General features: G+C 40.9%; 1 protein-coding gene across 3 annotated transcripts in view; it reads left to right on the top strand.

Annotated features, from left to right (window-relative positions):
- Window positions 1-20,646, top strand: part of SLC24A2 (solute carrier family 24 member 2) — a 246,277-nt gene that overhangs the window by 131,573 nt on the left and 94,058 nt on the right. The window lies entirely within an intron of this gene.

Here is a 20,646-nt window from a genome sequence, read left to right as displayed (position 1 = left end):
TAGGGCAGTTGTCCTGGTACTTAGTGTCTGTGGGAACAAGACCTCCCATGCATTCTCTGGAACGTATCCTCATTGGACTCCTTGATGGCCCTTTGGTAGCAGACGCTCCGCATACAGAGAAATAGACCCGAAGGGTCTGTGCTTAATTTGCTACCATGATAGGGTCATCTGCACCAGTTATTCAAATCTAATGGCAGTGGCAGAATGTGGAGCACAAGAGGCACGTCAAAAACTGAGCTAGAAATATTTCCTAGAAATAAGATTGGTGGAAAATGTAACATCTAGCCTGAATAATGGGTCCTTTGATCTCGGCAAATAGACATTTCAGCAGGAAAGAGACAGTAAATCTAATATTTTTATACTGTAGAGTCTACTGAGTTCGGTAAGATGCAGGTATAAGTAGAGCAGGTATTTATAATTTTTCAATATTTAACCTTAAGATAAAAATTCTTCTTCTTAATAGGGTCAGGCAGCTTACATTTGATATGCAAAGAGCATTTAAAATCAGTCATTACTAAATCAAATCCACTGATTTTTTAAGTGGGTAGACGATTGATGAACTCATTCAGATCTGCTCAGAAAAATTAATACCATGTCTCGGAACAGGATCTTGCAATCATAAAACATGGAAAGTCTCAGCCCCATACAAGCAACCATCAGAGCCAAATCAAACGACAGCAAAAGAAGCAAACAAACTTCATTTGGTCTATGTGAGCAGGACCTGGAGGCATAGCTACCAGTTAAGTGGCCTCTACATTGGCAAAAATGGCTCTCAGAGGAGTATACTCTTAGCTGGAAAGCTGAAACTGTGGTTTTGGTACATTGCCACCTGTGTCACCCCCATGCCAGGCCATAGATCCTGAGCCATTCAAGCTGAGCTCTGGCTGAACGGTGTCACCAGCCCTGTCTGCTTGGGCACCATCCCAGATGATGACTAGACACATTTTCACTAAAATCACCCTACCCCCTCCAAGACCAACCATCTGCTGGAGAATTTCACTCTCTGGTCCCAGATCTAGATGTGTGGACCCAGCATAGGATGTAAGAGAGTATGTGTGCTAGACCTAAAGTTGAGACCCTTTCTGCCTGAAGAGACCCAGACACATGGAGAACTACTTCTCTCCAAACTGCATCTTCTGCCCTCCAAAAGCCAATCCAGTCTATCTCTCTACGCCTGTCCTGGGAATTCAACAATACTATTCACACACTCTTACCCCTTGCCACCCCAGCCTTCTCCATCTGGGGCAGACGGTACCCTACATATGTGGGAACTATGTCCTTACGAGACCTACTAAGGTTGATGATTTTTTTAGAGACAAATGGGGGCAAATGTTGGCAATAGACTTCATGGTATTTTTTTTAATGCTTATTTATTTTTGAGAGCGAGAGAGAGAGCGCGCACGCAAGTGGGGGAGGGGCAGAGAGAGAGGGAGACACAGAATCCGAAGCAGGCTCCCCGCTCTGAACTGTCAGCACTGAGCCCAATATGGGGCTTGGACTCGTGAATCGCAAGATCACGGCCTGAGCCAAAGTCAGACGCCTAACCAACTGAGCCACCCAGGTGCCCCTAGGCTTTGTGGTATTTGCTAGCAGGCTGAATGTAGGGCAAAAGGGGAAGGGAAAAATTAAGAAAGATTCCTAATTTTTTGGCTTGAGCAATTGGGTAGATGGTAGTGCCCTCCTCTACTAAAAGGTAGATAGAAGATTAACAGGTTGGGGAATGGAAATAAAAATTTTTAGTAAGCATGTGTTGCTTTTATAGTCCAAACACATACATGTTATTTTAGGTGCTAAAAAAATGTTTAAGCAACCTAAAATAAACCAAAGAAATATGAAGATGTTTTATAACATCTAAGTGTATGATTGGACTGATTTCAACAGTACAGAGAGAAAGGCATTAATATCTATGAAAGTGAAATTGGCTGTGTGAAGTCTGTTACGCCCACTAGACAATGAATGGAGACGGCTAACTGGCAGCGAGATGTGCATGTTCTGAGGGGACAAAGTCAGGACTACGGGTGTCCATTGATGGTGTGTAAGGCCAAAGGACTGAGAACAGAAGAGGGCACTCAATGAGATAGAAGGAGAGTCTCAATGACAACATGACAGTTAGACACATGCTGACATAGCCAGTGACATGTGAGGACAGGAAGTGGCCACTGTCTTCACGTCAGAGTGGCCTTTGGTGACTTGGGCAAGAGTAGCGTCACTAGACTAGTACATCAGCCTCCTGACCTCCCATCTCTCTGCATTTGATCCTCCTCCAATCTCTACAGCAGCCAAAGCCATCGTTTTAAAACTTAAATTCTATCAGTCACTTGCTTGAAAACCTTCGTTGGCTTATCATGTGAACCTGGAACAAAATCCAAACTCCCAGGGCTGGAACAGGGTGAGGTGAGTGGGGCACAAAATTGAAGGGGGCACCCAAAATCTCAGTAATCAAGTAATATTTTAATGTGGTATTTTAAAAATCAGGTTGGCAAACCACAGTCCATGGGCCAGCTGCTTGGTGGTTTGTTGGTTTGTTTGTTTCGAGTTTTTATTTAAATTCTAGTTAGTTAACACATTATTATTATTAGTTTCAGAAGTAGAATTTGTGATTCATCACTTATATACAACACACGGTGCTCATCTCACCAAGTGCCCTCCTTAATACCCATCACCCATCTAGCCCATCCCCCACCCACTTTCCTCCATCAACCCTCAGTTTGTTCTCGAAAGTTGAGTCTGTTTTATGGTTTGCTTCTCCTCCCTCTCTCTCTCTCTCCTTTTTTAATTACCCTTTGTTCATATGTTTTGTTTCTTCAATTCCACATATGAGTATTACTCAGCTATAAAAAAGAATGAAGTCTTGCCATTTGCAACAAAGTGGATGGAGCTAAAGTGTATTATGTGCTAAGCAAAATAAGTCAAGGAAGACAAATACATATGATTTCAGCTGCTTGTTTTTATAAATGGAGGTTTATTGGAACCAGGGCCAGGATCCAGGTAAGGTAAGGGAGAAAGGGTCAGGCGGATACAGGATCAAAGCCTGTCTTTACTTAAAATCTTGATCTTCTGTTAGTCATGGAATTTGGGCATTAACTTTGATTTTTGAAACATTGCCTTTATATCCTTTATATTACTGAGTTTTCTGGTGCCTCCTGAAATTTTTGTGCATGAGGTAAATGAGCCATTTTCCTCACCCTTGTCCTGGTTCTGCAAACCCCCTGTCAAGACCCGCGCTGTCCAAATGAACGTGTATTGCTTTTGTGGTCAAAACCCCAAGTATTAGTTTAAGTTTTTAAAAATGTTTAAGCGACCTAAGATAAGCCCAAGACATCTGAAGATGTGTCGCCCAACAATACAGAAAGGCACCCAACTTCACCACCTAAAAAGGTGAATATTCAACTCCTTACTTTCCAAATAGATCTGATCCTACTTATGCAGTGAGTACTCAGCAAGTCCCATGGATTAATAACAGCAGGAGAGCCATTTTTAGATAAAACTGATGATGCTTTCATGGAAAGGTTCCAGGCAGATTAAAGTTGCATAAGACATAATGCTTTTTGACTGCTTAAATATGTTACGATCATAATTTTTTGTGACTTCTCCAACAGAGAGATTTTTCTTATTTACCACGTTCTCAACCGGTAACTAATTTCTTCAGGCAGCTTAAAGTTCTTCATTCATCTAAGTTTTTTATCCAGTTATTATATTGAAGCATGAAGGATCTTAGAAATCCATTCCCAAACATATTTTTAAGAGTGCATATGGTTTGAGGTTTGGTTAATAGAATAAATATTTGTAGGTTTTCCAAGTTAACAAGAGCTATTTTCTTTCTCTTAGCCTCCCCTCACCCCCCGCCACTTCCTTCATTACTATGCCTTATATTTTAAAGGTTGATTTGCTTCCTCAGTGAGTAACTGTGGATAAGTAGATTTAGCAGGGCCTAAAAGCTATTGACTCTTGGTGCAGCTCTAATATTACAGGAAATGTGTCTATCTCAGTTTCTCTATTTGAGATTTGAGAATCCACTAATGAGAAATGTTGTCGTCATTACAACTGGAAATTAGTTATCCAGATGTTGTCAATGTGACCCACATGTCCAAACAAGACCATGGGTGAGAAAAACACCTGAGTGCGTACCACGCACATACACTCACTTGAAATTTCTGTCATCTGACTGGGTGATGGCTGGCATGACAGGGGACAGCTAGCAGGCGAGGCTGGACTTGTTCACATGGTGGCTGTGCAGAATTCCAAGGGAACATCTGGATGCATGCATGGTCCCTTGAGGTCTAGGCTGGAAACTGGCACATTGTCACTTCTAATACATTCTATTGGCCAAACCAAGTCGTAAGACTAGCTCAGATCAAGGGGAAGGGAAATAAACTCCACCTTCTGATGGGAGGAAACTACAAAGTCACTGTTGCAGAGGTACCTGGATACAGGGAGGAGGATAGTTGTAATCATTTTGCAAACAAACTACCACAATTAATAAAATTGGAAAGCCTACTCATTTACCTATAGTATAGCGGCTTCACCTTGTGATTTTTTTAACAAGGTTGTCATGGGAGAGGCGTGGGAGAGAGAATTTTTGTGTTGCTAAAACCACCTGCAAATGCAAAATGGTGACTGTCTGATGAGAAAATGGAAAAATTGAAGCACATTACATTCTCACTTATCTGGGATGATAATGACTGAGTTGCCCGGTTCGACGGTTATAGGAGGTTGAAACTCTTGCCCAAAGTTTCTGAGAGATTCAGTATTTGTTCGAGGCAGGAATCCCAACCAGACTGACATCTTCTGAGTTTAGATATCGAATTGTTTCAATTATAGATTCTTATTATTTCCTATTGTCACATATGTTTTTTAAGTGCCAGTAGGGATCCAGGAATTCTATATGTATCATCTTACTTAATTTGATAATTAAACAGTACCCTCTGAGATAGCTGTCATCTACATATTACGGTATAGGAATTGAGGCGTACAGCCCTTTAGTAACTGGCTGGAGGCCACACAACTAGTAATTGGCAAAGCCAGGGCTGTTTAAAGCACTTTCATTATTCTGTAGTGTCTTTCCGTTGCTTTATCCTCTTGAACCATACCCTGTGTTATCCTGAAAAATAAAAACTGCCGGTTATTTTGCCAACAAAAGATGGGTTTATTCAAGAATGAGAGAATTGCAATCTGGGACAAACAACCTGCAGCAAAATAGTAGGCAAATCTGAGGAACAAAGGAGAGGCACACTTTTTTGAGGAGAAAAGGGGTGATTTGGGAAGGCTTGTTATAAACTAAAAATCCACTGGAGTAAACTGGGAGTTCAAAGTATGGTGGCTTTTCATTGGCTGAGCTATTGGTGGGTGGCAGGGAGCAGGGAGCAAGGGTGGCAGGGGGAGGTAAGGAATGCATCTCTTCCTCCAGCTGGAATAGTAGAGTAGTATCCACGTGCAAGGTCAAGTCCATGTAACATCAAGTTCATGTGTTCCTGTTGGTTCTGCAATTGACTATGAGAGCTCCCCCTGCCTATCTCCTGACTCCATTTTAGTGAGGTTTCCCATTACTTATTTTCTTAATTATTTCTGTTCTTAATACTTAATGTCAGAATGCAAATATCAAAATCTAACTCACTGGGAAATAATTATCCCATTATAAAAAAAAATAGAGATTCCTTGTGGTATCTCAGGATGTTTATTTTTTTATATTTATTTGTTTTTGAGAGGGAGAGAGAGAGCAGGGGGCGAGGGGGGGGGGCGTGGTAGCTGGTGCACAGAGAGAGAGGGAGACACAGCATCCAAAGCAGGCTCCAGGCTCTGAGCTGTCAGCACAGAGCCTGACATGGGGCTGTAACTCACAGACCACAAGATCATGACCTGAGCCAAAGTCAGACATTTAACCAACTGAGCCACCCAGCCACCCCGTATCCCAGGAAGTTTAAATGCTGATTTGTGGATGTCCAGTGTGGGTAAACAGAACATATTAGAATCATCTGCCTAATGGATACCCATTGGCAGTAAAGATCAATTCAATTTGCTAAAACTTGGTTTTCTATAAAACTTCTCAAGAATGTGTTTATTGGATAAACCAAGGGTTCATTTGAGAAAGAAAGTAACCTTTTCTCATTCAACTAAGTGTTCTCTGGTGGCCTCAAAGTTGGTGCCCTCCCAGGTGTTAACATGTGTCCTGATCCCACCTGGACCATAGCCTCAAGCCTACAGAGAAGGAGAACACTGGCTCCTGGGCCAGTTTTGGGTGTGAACCCCAACTTTATCAAGTACTGTATCTGTAGCCTTGGGCTCTTCACTCGGCCTCTCCAGGCTACTTTCTCAGCAGTAAAATGGGATTGGTAATGCTTATGGACCTCTAATATTAAATGAGATAATGCATTTAAATCAAGTGGTTCAGATGCTAAGTGCTATTGATTTGTCTCTCACCATGCATTTTTCAACAGAAGCTAGCTCAAAATAAAGCGCAGTAAGCAAATGACCCCACAGTGTGAGCCGATGTCACTTGTTTGTTCTTTTTCATTGTGCATTCCATACCTATCCTCCCTCACCGAGTGAATATTTACAAAACAACAAAACGTGCATTCAACAGACAGGGTTCTCACCCCAGCTGGCTGAGGAACTAGCTGTCCTTACCCCCATCCAATTGCTACACTTCTCTGAGCTTCACTTGTTTCCGGCTATGAAACAGAGATGCTAAGGAGGTCCTGCTACTTCTGCTAGTGCTGTGAGACAGCCATGTAAGAATACTAAGCACAGCACCTGGTGCTTCTTCCTACCCTTGTTTTGTTCCCTTTGGCATTTGCAAGAAAGTTCACCCGTTTTTAAAACGTCCAGGTATCTGGAGACACTTCCTTTTTCTCACTTGTTTATTTTGGGTTTTTCTGCTTCCCCTTCTGCGTTTCTTTAAGGTGAGCTCAGTCACAGTCGGAAACCTCCCTAAAGGCCACCAAAGCCTGGAGAGGGGCTACGTTGGGAACAGACACAGTCCGGGCAAGGTAGGGGCCTGATCTCCAGAGTGGGCCTCTGGCACTCTGCCTGGACTCTGCCCACCGAATAGAGTTAGGCCATCTGCAGTGACATTCAGATCATTTTCCTGAAGACTTTGAACTAATTGGGAACTTGTCAGTGTGTGTAATATGCTTCGTGCTGCCGTCTGCTCTAGCTCTGTGCCAGAACCCAGTTCAGTGGCACCAGGCTGTCGATTGGATAGAATAGAGGAGTCTTTTTGAAATTCCTCCTTTCTGTCAGTTAGCAGCTGATAATTTATGCCCTTGGTAATAATATCTCCCAGATTCCAAAGGGTAAGCATTTTGAAAGCATTAAATCAATGGTTCTCAACCTTTTTTTAGGGTTGCACTTTTGAGAATCTGATGGCCACAGTGGATGCTCTTCTCCCTACCCCTGAAAATGGATACATACACAAAAGTTTACCACTTCAGGCATTTCACAAACTCCCCTCCTCAATCTAGACTGTGGACCCCACATTCCCGCATTAAGTAGTTTGTATTTATGGAGGTCTGTATGGCTAGTATTGTTCAGCAGTAAGCTAATGCAGGCAGGAAAGGAGCACTGTGTCTGGAGCAACTTTTTTGTTTAATGAACTAAATGATTGTTGACCTGAGTAGGGAAGGGAAGGAAATCTTAGCAAATAAAATGGACGTTTTTTAATTAGGTTTTTCTTTCAATTCCGGTATAGCTAACATACAGTGCTATATTAGTTTCAGGTGTCCAATGTAGTGATTCGGCACTTCCATACATCTCTCAGTGCTCATCACGACAAGTGCCCTCCTTAATCCCCGTCACCTATTTCACCCATCCCTCCACCCACCTCTCCTCTGGTAGCCATCAGTTTGTTCTCTATAGTTAAGAGTCTGTTTCTTGGTTTGTCTCTCTCTCTCTTTTTCCTTTGCTCACTTGTTTTGTTTCTTAAATTCCACATATGAGTGAAATCATACGGTGTTTGTCTTTCGCTGATTGACTTATAACGTAGATATTTTGTTTCACATATACTTAATGACTAACTTTGGGGACAAAAGTGTAAATACAAACCTATTTGATCATGTTATCGAAAAACCCATTACACGGTGTTAACCTGTTAAAGCAATGTCACCTATGACATACATACAAATGCACGAGCACATGGTATTATTATGTAGAAGAATGCCCATATCGTCAGAAGATAGCATGTGAGATGTGTAAGGGTGAAGAATGTATGACATCTTCACATTACTTTAAAATGACTCAGAAAATTAGAGATATAGATAAAGGAAATACAGAAACTGTTCAAAATTATTGAATCTAAGTGTTGGGACTATGACTATTCACTGTATTATTGTTCAAACTCTTGTTTGAACTTTTTATTATAAAAACTTAGAGAATAGACACATTATTTTGAGAAAAATGTTACCATAAGCACAGTCTTTTACTTTCAGACTGGATTTTCTTCATTCAGTTGAGCATCATTTTCCCTTGGGTCCAGTATATTTTTCACTGTGATTTAGAATGCTGCCCAAAGATGTCCAATGACAGTACTATAATTTAGTAAATGATAAACTTTCAGCAATGACATATTATACATTATACGACATTATATTATTATTATTAGCATTTAAGATGCTATCTGGGCAATACGCTCAGGTAGTAGGACCTGATACAAACTGAAGTACACAGAACACTTTTGAGAAGTTCTCAGTGGTTAACACCAAGGCTTCAGAGCCAGCAGTAGTTACAAAGAAAGCTTCTTCAACAGGATACTCCCCATGTCACTGTCCCCTAATTCTGCAACAGATTTTTAATTCCAGTACTGAAAATAGTGCTGAATATTTGGCCAAGAAGATGGTGCTAACCATAATATCTATAGCTCCTGGCCCTATTTGACTGTAATGCAGTTCGGATTCCCAGAACATATCTTTTCCATTTCTGTTACTGCAAGGCTGCATCTGTTTCCAAAAGTACACAATTTCCGTGATGCTATTGACAGATAACAGATAAGATATGCCCTAGGAGACCACAGTCACTATCTGGAACCAGAAATTTTATTTTAAGGCCTGAACCTTCCAACATCATCAGTCCATTATAATTTCATCAGCAAAAATAGAGCACTATCTTCACTTAATGTCAGACCTGTTTCATCTTTCTGTTTATACTTTGTTTTTATATGATTAGAAGGATGCATGACACTGGAAAAATACAGTTTACTTTTAAAATCATGTACTTCTTATTCAAAGAAAAGCTAATAATTAGAGCTCTAGATTTCCTTAAATAGTTTAATGAAGATTAGATGACTTCCATTTTCTGAATAAATTCCCTTCTATCCTTCATGGAAGGTGAATTCAGAGGATGTTTTATTCTTACTTAGGGAAAGCAAAGCGAATGATGCCTTGAATCCATCAAGTTAAATACATGAAAAGTGTTCGACATCATAAGCCATTAGGGAAATGCCCATTAAAATCACAATGAGATACCAATGTACCTATTAGAATGGCTGAAATAAATGATGATAATACCAAGTGCTGGCAAGAATGCAAAAGAGCTTAAGCACTCATACATATATTGTGGGACTATAAAATGGTATAGCCACTCTGGAAAATAGTTCTTTCTAAAACTAAAAATGGTCTTGCGACCCAGCAGTTGTATTCTTGGGCACATATCCCAGAGAAATTAAACTTATTTTTATGCAGAAATCTGTACATCAATGTTCCTAGCAGCTTTATTCACAATAGCCCCGCACCGGAAACCATCCAAAGGTCCTTCAGTGGGTGGATGCGGTACATCCATACCACAGAATACCACTCAACAGTGAAAAAGGACTAAACTATCGATACATGCAACAGCTTGGATGAGCCTCAAGGAAGTTGTACTCAGTGGAAAAAGCCAGTCTCAAAAGGATAACATACTGCATGACTCCACTTATGTAACAGTCATAAAATAACTTAGATGAATACCAGATCTTGGTTATGGGGGTTAGGGATGAGGAGAGGGGATGGGTGTAGATATAAAGGGGTAGCATATGGGAAGCTTGTGGTAATGATACAGTTAAATATCTTAAGTGCAGTGGTAGTCACATGAAGCTATACATGTGATTAAATTGCCTAGGGTGACACGCACACCGTACGCAGTCACAAGTAAGTGGACATATAACTGGTGAAATCTGAATGAACTCTATAGATTCCACCAGTGTCAGCTTCTTGGATGTGAGATTGTACTGTAGTTAATGTGAAATGTTATCTCGGGGGGGAGCCCAGCTAAAGGGTGCATAGGCCCTCCCTGCACATTTTTTTTTTTGCAACTACCTGTTAATCTGTGATTATTTCAAATTGAAAAGGTTTTTTTAAGTGCTTCCTATTACTTCCTACCACTTAGGATTGTGATGATGATGAGCATTTAGCACAGTATCTCAAGTGTGGTTAGTGCTCAGCAAAAGTCAGCAGGGATTTTATATATTAACTCTGCTGTTGCTACCTGATTGGAAGACTAGGTCTGAGAAGAGAGATTTAAACTAGAATATAAGTTCCATGAGAGCAAGGATTTGGGCTGTGTTGTTCACTGCTGTATCGCCATACCTAGACTAGTTTAGCACGTATAAATAAGGTGCTCATGAAGCATGTGTCGAAGAGGGAACGAAAGAGTGATTTTGAAGATGAAGGAAGCTATGTGACAAATGGAGCAAGAGGGAATAACTTGGTCATATCCAGGGTTGGGACACAAATAAAATAGCTAAAATAGTGATTTGCCAGGACTACCTTCTGGGTAGGAAAGATAAGTGAGCTGAGAAGATGTTGAGGATAAACTTGAACCTCAGTGTGATTCTCACTTCCCTAGGTTGCATCGGTCTTAGGGGGATGATTGAGAATTTAAGCACCTTCATGTCAAACCCGTTGTTGGGACCCCTAGTCCGTACCATGCACTCTACTTTTCCAGGGTGCTCAGGTGTATCATGGTCAGTGCGCAATAGAACTGTTCTTTAATGCCATTTTGTCCACGTATTACACGATGGCCTTGTTCCAATCAATACTTGCACTTCCGGCTAAAAGAGATCACTACCGGGGCGCCTGGGTGGCGCAGTCGGTTAAGCGTCCGACTTCAGCCAGGTCACGATCTCGCGGTCCGTGAGTTCGAGCCCCGTGTCAGGCTCTGGGCTGAGGGCTTAGAGCCTGGAGCCTGCTTCCGATTCTATGTCTCCCTCTCTCTCTGCCCCTCCCCCGTTCATGCTCTGTCTCTCTCTGTCCCAAAAATAAATAAATTTAAAAAAAAAACGTTGAAAAAAAAAGAGATCACTACCACCTTGTCCTCTGCCACTGGTATTACAGGTCCACCTGTGTTAGGCTACCAGAAGGAAGACTGGCTCTCTCAGGTTAAAGGACCCATGCAATAGTGTCTAGGCACATAGTCCCAGGGACTAAGCCAAAGAATTGTTCATTGATGGCCCCCTGTACTAGTCAAAATTGTTTCTGCTGACCATGGCCTAAGCCTCAACACTGGATCCAAGCTCCTCAACTCTTTTCTGTCTCGGAGTGACTTTCCCACCTTTTTGAGCATCCATCTCCCTTGCAAAGCTCTAGACCCACCTCTCTGTAACTTCCAATCAAGACATCAATGTCCAATGTTGTTAAGACGCCTGTGTTCAAGAAGGTTACAATCTCAACCAAGCAGACAAAATGGCAAACACTGGCAATGCAGAATAACTGTGAAATGCCATTTCTAAAACAGGAGTTCAAAGAGGGGAGGTTTTATATTGTTACATTTCCACAAGAATGAGGAAATACAGGTCTGGTCAGAGCATACATCTCAGATACATGGGAGGAGGAGTCAGGAGACAGTGAGTCATTAGCCGTATCAAGTAAGAGAAAAGTGACATAGTTCAGTGTTGGGCTGAAAAGAAGCCATTTGCCTCCAACTTTGTTATATTTGAGCATATATGCTAATTTAAAAATATATCTAATCTCACCTATTTATTATTAAACATGCACTTACTGAGAATCTAGCCCCACTATGCTAGGTATTGTAGAATAATATAAAATGGAAATAAAAAGTGGTCTCTGCCATCTGAAGGGTGTTCAGTAACAGGAAAGAGAGAAATGAGACAAATAATATAAAAGAATGAACTAGGGAGAAGATAGGGAGATAGACAGAGGGTGAATGGAATATAGATATAGCCAAGCAGTGTTCCAAGGGACCGCCATTGCTGTCCCACCTCCATGACATGAACGATCTGAGCTCCACCCTGGGCTCTCTTGGGAACAGGAGAGCAGGTCAAGAAATGGGACCAATTCTCAATATCAGTACATTTTCGACAGAGAATATTATATACTTCATATTTGTGCCCTTTGTTGTTTTCCCAAAGCTTAATTACATTTTCATTTGTATTAGTAACTATTTAAGTTGGATTTACATGATACACATTTGCTTCCTGGGAATTCCAAAACCAAGTTCAGCAAATCTGGCATCTCCCGTTTTCTGCACATATGGAAATTATATCAAGTCCTGTAGGAACCAGGTGCTAGCATGGTGCCAGTGAAATTTCCAGGATCACAAGTTAAAATGTGGTCGAGAATCAATAAGTTGTATTAATGAGGTTACACAATACCTAGGAGATCATAAAAGAGAAAAGTTACATATACCCAAATCACAAAGTTACGTTCAAATTATAGTCTTCTGTTCTCCTTAGAGTTCAGTTTCTTTTTTTTTATCTTAAAAATGTGAAAGTTTTTTTAAGAAACTTTGTTGCCAATAATATTGCCAAAAATTAATCAGACTTCCAATTTTATTGCTTTCAAGATGCACTTTAAATATCTAGTGCCCTTTCCATCTGTTGGGTTTATAATTTTATAGACAGAATCGTGTTCTTTATATTCTTCATGGTTTTTGCTCGCTTCTCTTCAAACCAGAATGCAGGTTAAATGTATGATTAATAAATTAATCGTAAAGTTGATTGTAAAAGTTAATGGCCAGACCACCGTTAATTCACTTAGGTACATCCTTACATATACCACTTAATTTTAAGTGATCTAACTGCTGTCCTTTCTGTCTAATTTCATAACAACATATTCTGGGATGTTAGCTCCATGAGGACAGAGATTTTTTTGGTCACCTCTGTGTCCCTAGAACCTGGAAGAATGCCTGGCATATAGTAAGTGTCCAATAAATATTATCAAATAAGTACTGTTAAATGACGGAATTTTTTAATTCAAAACCTGCTATTCAGAGTCTCTCATTGATGCTTCAGGCACTGGGACCGTGATTAATTTTTTTTCATTGCTCTTTCCTTGAAACAAACAGCACTGGTCCTTCAAGTGACAGCCATAAATTGAACACTGGGGACACCGTGCTTCCAAATAAACTAAATATAGACTAGTATCGTACATCCACAGTGATAAATGGGACCACAAGAGGGCCCCACTTTTCCCACCTACTGCTGAGCTATAAAGTCCTTGATACAAGTCAACCTGATATATGGATAAACTAATTTGCAGAGTTACTCAAACCTGTGCTATTGTGAAGGTCATAAAAAGTGCCTCCATGACCTTCAGGAGACAAAACCAATGTTGAAAATTCATGACAATTAATAGGTGAGTCTAAATAATGATGCTGGGAGGGACAAAGATAAGAAAATAACCTCTATTCTTTCTGCATTCCCAGGCATCAACTTTTTGTACCAAACAAGCACAAATAAAATCTGTCATTTTGTGTTCAAATCAATCACTTGGCAATACTATTTTCTTGCCTCCGTTGGAAGTCAGAGCTCATAAATAGCTTTTAATTTACATAAACTTGTTATTGTATTTGGAGTCTAGTGCCTCCAGTCTCCTTCCCGCAGGCCACTGCAGGGAAAATTCCACTTTCTTGTTTCTCCAGCACTTAGGCTCTGGAGCCCAGCTGTCTGAATTCACATCCCAACTCTGCCACTTACTAGGTCTGTGGCCTTGGACAAATTATCCAACTTCCATCCGCCTCAGGGTCCTTACTTACTAAAGGTTGCAGAATGGCTATAAGACTTATTTGGGGGTTCAATGAGATATTTATACATAAAGCAATTGGCACATATTGAACTTTCAATAAATGTTATCCATTATGACTGCAATCTGTTTGATTTGTGGCAAACCAGTCTGTGATTTGTTGGACTTCTCCTTAAAATTCACATCATCTTAGACACTCCTTCCTTCAAAGAAGTAAGGCAATCCAGACTTAATATGGGGGTGCACTGGGGGTTCTTTACTAGTCAAAGGAAATTTGTGTGACTAAAGCCAGAATACCACTAACAGATTGAGTTCGACTGGCATATCGAAATGATTCGTTAGCAGTGGTGAGAATTGCTTAAGTGATACAACAAAGTATGTCAACAACATCTGGATTTGGGGTTGGGGGGAATGAGAGATGTCAGTGGCACGGGGTTGTTAATTCCCAAATTAAGTGAATTAACACAGGTGCTTAGTAACCTGAGTGCAGAAATAGGCGGAGGAACTTCCCACTGAGCTCTCTCCATTTATAAAGTGAGGATTACTGTCTTCTTGGTACCAACTTTATAAGTAAGATTATTTTCTTAAAAAGAGAGATAAGAAACCAGTCTATGTTTATATAATGTTTGACAGTAGTATATAAATGAAATAGATGATGGATGGATAGATAGATGATAGACATTCACATTACATATATGATACCTGCTCAGAATTTTTTGGTAATGGTATATATGATCAGTAAAGTTTGGAAACGCTGATAATATGCGATTGTGTAGATTTCAACTGGTCAGTTATAATGCAGTTCTGCATCATGAAGATCCCCTGTCCCCTTGCCTTACTGGAAATTCCTTAATTGTATTTTCTAACAATTTTAGAGTAGATCACAACAAATGCCCCATCTCACCTGTTATGAGCAACTGCCCTCTCATGGGATAAGGTTTTTTCAAGCTTTGACTGGGACCTTGTTTCATTCTTTATCCAAACCATGACTTTCAACAGATGTGAGAGGTGCTCATACTGGACATGTTCACAGATCATTCCTGCACTGCCTGGCTTCCTGGATTTGTGAACTTGTAGTCCAGAATGTTACCTAATGAGAAAGGGCTCCAGCAGAAATTGAGTTTATGGTTCTGATCCAGATATTTTCCTTTTCCTTCTCACGAGCAACTTCAAATGTTGAACAGAAACTTGCCAAGTTCTCAGGGTGTGGAGGGGTCTTTTGGTTCAGGCTTGGGTTCTGCCTTCTCTGAATTTTCCAGCCTCCAGAGCTTCCTGATCAAAACCAGGCCCACTATACCACTAAGGTATATGGGATATGAAATGCCGGCATAGCCTTGCCAATCCTATATCCTTCAGACTACGCCAATTCGTGGGACAGGGACATGGTCTGGAGCCAACTCAAGGAAGTATAATCTGTCGTGTCACCTCCTCCTCACTCAGCTGCCAACCCAGGATATGCCCAGCCAACCACCCTGCAGTGTCCTACACAAATCACCTCCCTCCATCCTGAAAAGTGGAATTTTACCCTTCCCAGAAGCCACTTGGTTCTCTAATCCAGTTCACAACCTCGGGCATGCTTTTGTCTTATAATTTGCCATTATTCTCCCTTCTGACTCCTAATATGTATTGTAATGATGATGGAGCTAATCCATAGTGCTTACTATGTACCAAGCACTGGTCTAATCACTTTACATGTATTAATCCATTTAACCCTTACAACATTCCGAAATAGCTACTCCTTGTATCCCTACTTTACTGAGGAGGAAACTAAAGCATAGAGAGATTAAGTAACTTGTCCAAGGGCACACTGCTAATAAATGACAAAAATAGGAAAATGAATCTGAGAAGTGTGGTCCTGAATTCCATATTCTTAACAACTATAAGATGCTACTACTCATCCTGCATTTTTTTCTTCTCTTATGACGACTATTTAAAAGGCAAAATGCTGTTCCTTAACTGTCACTAAACAATTTCATTTTCACTCTCTCCATTTTGGGCCGTACCTATTCTTCTGAAATTTTTTCCTACTATCCCAAATATTTCATGATCATGGGAATTAAACAAACCATCAAAAGGCTTTGCTCCAAGATGTGAGCTTCTGTTGCCACACTTTTTACTTAATTTCCACCCTTTCTCTCCATCCCAATGTGTTTCTTTAAGCCAGAGTTGTGAAGCGGGTTATTTCTGTGTCCTGGGCTGCCACCTCCAACATTTCACTAACCTTTGAGATTCTTACTTTCCTAATGGGCAGAGATAGTAGAATAGTTACCCAGCAACCAATGGTAGAAGTTATTTGAACTTAAATCTCTTAGTGTTTCTTTTTTTTAGGGATTTATTTGATCCCTCCCTCCTTAATGTTTTTGGTAGTGTGCTAAGACTGAAAAGGGAAGGAGACAGTGATGATTGTGCATCTGATTAAGTCGTAAGATTTCTTTCCTTGTAGATTTTCAGGTTCGAAACTTCTGAAGGGTACCTTCCAGTCTTCCCATAGACTTTGAGGTTCATCTCTTTCCAGAAGAGAGGTTTTGAGGGGCACCTGGTTGGCTCATTCAACTTAGCGTCCAAATTCGGCTCAGGTCATGATCTCGTGATTCGTGGGTTCAAGCCCCACATCAGGCTCTGTGCTGACAGGTCAGAGCCTGGAGTTTACTCTGGATTCTGTATCTCCCTCTCTCTCTGCCCTCCCGTGCTCACACTCTGTCTCTCTGTCTCTCAAAAATAAATAAGCATTAATTAAAAAAAAAAAAAAAAGAAAGTTATTGTTACAGCTGAATATGTTGAAAGAAAAAGGAGACAGTATTTCACACTTCCTTGTTAATTTCTTAATGAAAATCCATCTTTCCCCTCCACCCAACCTTTCTAAATTCCAAGACCTCAAACTAATGCCAGTTAAATATTGGATCAGTATTTCTAATCGCAGGCATCTATGTTTTAGGTGACGTTTATGACAAAATAATGGTACTTTAAAAATTTTTTTGTGGACTTTACAGTGCTTCTTGGTCCTTGGCACAATAAATTCTGGTGCATTTCTCAGGATCTAGTGAGAGATTATAGTGGCAGAAGCTTATGGATGTTACTTGACTGTTGTGAATAATTGCTTATCTTTCTATATCTGATGGCATGCCACTGTCCAGAGAAGTCACCCCTCATTTTACACAGTTGTCTTTTGGCATGTGAAAGCTTCCCAGCGACCCATTTGATCATGCGAGTGACGCATAGGCTGTGTGGCTATGACGCAGCTAAACTGTCATATTTGCCTGATGTTGATGTGTCCGCGGTGGAGGTGGGGGCCGGTATCTGGGGAGAAGCTCTGTATAAAGTCAAATCAAACACGTTGTAGTCAAGGAAATCATCTCTCAACCAGTGGTTTCCAGGGGATCAAAGGAAGAAAGACAACTTAAGGATTTATGAATGAGTTATAGTGCTAAAAATACATCCTGAGTGGGCTAATGGTTTTATAATGGGGGGGGGGGCGGTGGGGCCCTTTCAAAGCACCTATCAAATAGCAAAATTCCCATATAGAATTGGGGTTTCTGTTGGAGAGAATAACAGATATTAATGGAATCATTCCAGTTGTTCAATTACTCAATTACTTGCAGTGATTAAGGAGGAGGCCAGCTTACATTAAATAAAGGGTTGAGGGGCACCTGGGTGGCTCAGTCGGTTAGGCATCCGGCTTCGGCTCAGGTCATGATCTCGCGGTCCATGAGTTCAAGCCCCGCGTCAGGCTCTGTGCTGACAGCTCAGAGCCTGGAGCCTGTTTCGGATTCTGTGTCTCCCTCTCTCTGACCCTCCCCCGTTCATGCTGTGTCTCTCCCTGTCTCAAAAATAAATAAACGTTTAAAAAAAATTTTAAATAAAGGGTTGAATTATAGAATACTTTCTTTTAAGTAAAAGATGTATCCCTTATATCCTGGCCTGGTGGATGTCCTGCTTTCATGAATGAAGAAGCAGGTCTGTGTTGGTGCACCACAGCTCCAACCTGTGACCCTGGGAGATGCAGTTTATGAATTCTTTTTTTTAATATTTTTTTTTAATTTTTTTTTTCAATGTTTATTTATTTTTGGGACAGAGAGAGACAGAGCATGAACGGGGGAGGGGCAGAGAGAGAGGGAGACACAGAATCAGAAACAGGCTCCAGGCTCCGAGCCATCAGCCCAGAGCCCGACGCGGGGCTCGAACTCACGGACCGCGAGATCGTGACCTGGCTGAAGTCGGACGCTTAACCGACTATGAATTCTTTTAAATATTCCTCAAGAATTTCCGTGTATGTTCCCAATAGACTTAACAAATTTTTCCCGTGGCCAGCACAGCCTTTCAGCTGACCACCAGGGATTGGGCTTTCAAATTGCTTACAGGCCAAATGTGCGATATGTTGGTGTGTTTAAAGTCAAGGGCATGCAAAAGCAAAAATGCATAAGAAGAAGGCCAAGATCAATCCCCGAAGTCCCGTGAGTCTTCATTTGAAGAAGCTGTCTTCTGTCATATACGATGGGTTAAAATAAAGTGGTCGGGGGTTCAGTGGCCCTGAAAATAAATTCACAACACCGCGGTCAACCTCAAGCCCAGATAGTGAGCTAAATAATTCAGTGGTTAGAAACACTGCAGGCCTATAAGCATCGGCTATACACGTTTGGATCATTCCTTTGTTGTCTTCACCAGTTACTTCCGGTGTAATTAAAACCCATTTAAAAATGAACTCCTAACATAATCAGCACCACTGCTTCACCATGCAGTGAAAGTGAGGCCAAGTCAGGTGAGCATGAGGGTTTACCAGTTGATGTAGGTGAGCCCCTGAAAATGAGCAGTTATCATCACACGGCTCATTTTCCATCTCTTTTGCAACAGGGCTACATAAAAGGAAAGTGGAGGGGTGTCTTAATGGCTTCGGTTGCCATTTATACATATTCCTAAATATACACGCGGTAACCTGATGTATATTCATGTCCTCAAGTTACACTTCAAAGAAAACTAATGATGTCAACTTCGGCTGACATTCAACAGTGGGAGACTTTGTAAAGGATTTCAGACCTTTCTCTGCAACCAGTTTTTTCTTTGTAGAATCTGTGTACTTAGGCATCTTCTTTCCATTTATTGTGTCTTGTGACCCGTCTTGCGTGTGAGAGAAAAAGGAAGTCAGTGGGGCAGATATATTTTCTCCCTTTCAGACCAAAAGACAGGCTTGATCTTTTTTCCTTCCTCAAAATTTTTCTTTGAATATATATATTTTTCAAGGCACACCCTTAGCTGGTTATGGTTTTGCTCTTATAAAGACCACCCTGTTCTTTGCTGCACTTCATCCTGTCCCTTCATGTTCTGAAGTGTCGCTGTGGTATCCATTCCGGCTCCTAATTATTTGTCTGCCATTTAGCCACAAGGTGTAAATTTGCTAACTGAAAAGGCGTGCTCTGACCGTTCATCTCAGTGTATGTCCAAAGGCTGAGCTTGCTGCACTGGATAACTTCCCTGGGGGAATGTTCTGTGGAATGTGGGGCCATTTGTTGAGCCGTCTGATGTAGAAGAAGAGAAAATGAAAGGACCTGCCAGAGAGAAGCGGGATCATACAGTGCCTTCAGAGCAAAGAGGGAAATACAAAGACAAATTCCAGGTCCACATCAATCTCCAAGCATGTTCCTGGGGACTAGGGAATCAGCAATAGTTTCTTACTCGTATTTTTAGAGAAGTCTCTGAGAGAGAGCCCCAAATCAGGGGGTTATGGCAAATTTAGAATGCCCAAGAGCTGTGCCCAAAAATTTCACCAGTGGAGAACAGTTCTGTCTGGGCCTGAGGCATACAAGCTCTTCAAGGGCCTACAAAAATGTTTGGAACCAGAAGAAAAACATATATGTTGGTATTGACTCTAAAATCTAAAAAAAGTTCTCTATAAGAATATTAAATGTTTAATTGAATGTCTGCGCATATTTAGTATCAACTTCATTAAGTGCGAAATTTAGGCTTCTTAAAATTACATTACATGTGAAAACAAATTATGGATTCAGTTTCTCATGTTCCAAGATTTCAAACGTGCCAATCATAATTAAATGAATTACACATAGCCAGTAACTTGAAATATGAAATTATAAGAATCCTTTCCAGTTTTTTACATGGAAATGTATATTTTAGGTGGGAAATGGGAGCATCTGAACATCCTTACATACAGACATGTGTGGTAGGACTAAAAAGGAGAGCCTAGGGTTTGTGAAGTTTCCAGAACAGCTCTGCATTGTGTAGTCTTCTCTGCATGTGATTGATTATTCATGAAGACATAAATTACCAAAGACACTGATGGGGAGGACCAGAAACTAGACACCAGGAGTAGAGTTCTGGGTTGTTCCTGCTGTATGCACCCAGAGTTGAGGTATAGGGGCAAAGGAGGTGGTCCAAGCATGAAGAAGGTCACAGGGCACCTGTATATCATTAGAAAGATCACAGGATAGTGCCTTGGTTCTGCTGAAGGAGTGTGCATATTAAATTGACAAAGCAAAGCCATCCAGTGGGTCATGTTAGAACTCTAATGTCCCTTTGTTGGAGTTGCATTCTCTCCTAACAGATGACTAGGCCCTCAGGTGCCCTTGTGTTTCAGTCGACTTTTCTTGACTTGACAAATATTTCCATTTTTAGAATGGCAAACTTGAAGTGAGGGAGGCAGAGAAAGTGTACTATCTGAATTCTGCGTGTGACAATCTTAGTCTTTAATCCA

This window comes from Prionailurus bengalensis, chromosome D4 (assembly GCF_016509475.1).
Source record: "Prionailurus bengalensis isolate Pbe53 chromosome D4, Fcat_Pben_1.1_paternal_pri, whole genome shotgun sequence".
Classification (NCBI taxonomy): domain Eukaryota; kingdom Metazoa; phylum Chordata; class Mammalia; order Carnivora; family Felidae; genus Prionailurus; species Prionailurus bengalensis.
This window is presented reverse-complemented; position numbering and strand designations above follow the sequence as displayed.